Raw genomic sequence first — 973 nt, 5'->3', positions numbered from 1 at the left:
AAAATTGAAATTAGAATTCCGACGGAATTCCGACGGATAATGTCCGTCGGACCCTAGGTTTTATAACCACGAGCCGCTTCTTCTTCCCCATTTCTCTCTTCTTCCTCTGCGCGACTCCTCTCTTCTCTCCGGCGATTTCCCCCTGAAATCCGACGATATCTCCGACGATCTCCCCCTTCTCTTACACATATCATGTAAGGACCCTATCCCACTCTCTTAGGTTCTATTTGTTAGGCTTTTTGTGTAGATTTGATAGATTTTTGTTAGGGTGATTGGTTAGGATTGTGATTTGGTTGTATAATAGGTTTAGAATTGTGATTTGGTTGAATAATTTGTTTTGTTGAATTGATATAGAATTTTTTATATTTTTTTTTATTTTTTTGTATTTATAAAACCGATTTTTGTATATAAAATTGATTTTCGTATTTTACAAAACGATTTTTGTATATAAATTCAATTTTTTCGATTTATTTTTGTATTTTACAAAATGATTTTTGTATATAAATTCGATTTTTTGGATTTTACAAAACATTTTTTGTATACAAATTCGATTTTTTGGATTTTACAAAAAAATTTTAATATCTATAAAACTTTTTTTGTGATTAAAAACTATTATTTAGGATTTAAAAAAAAAAAAAAATATATATATATATATTTATTAGAACTATTTTTATATATTTATTAAAAAAATTTAATATCTATAAATCTTTTTATGTGATTAAAAACTATTATTTGGGATTTTTTTTAAAAAAAAATTAGTTTATATATTTCTGTATTTATTAAATATATATTTTTAATTTACAGGTCTCATGATGATCAGACCCGGCCTCGACAGCGTCGTGGTCGTGGTGGTACGGGGAGCCAGTCGGGATTCCAGCCATTTTCAGGATTCTCCTTCGCCCCACAGCTCCAACCATACATCTCCCTCTGCTGCACCCGCTCCTGCTCCTCTCGCTCCCGCTGCTGCATCCGC

This window comes from Brassica oleracea, chromosome C1 (assembly GCF_000695525.1).
Source record: "Brassica oleracea var. oleracea cultivar TO1000 chromosome C1, BOL, whole genome shotgun sequence".
Lineage (NCBI taxonomy): Eukaryota > Viridiplantae > Streptophyta > Magnoliopsida > Brassicales > Brassicaceae > Brassica > Brassica oleracea.
This window is presented reverse-complemented; position numbering follows the sequence as displayed.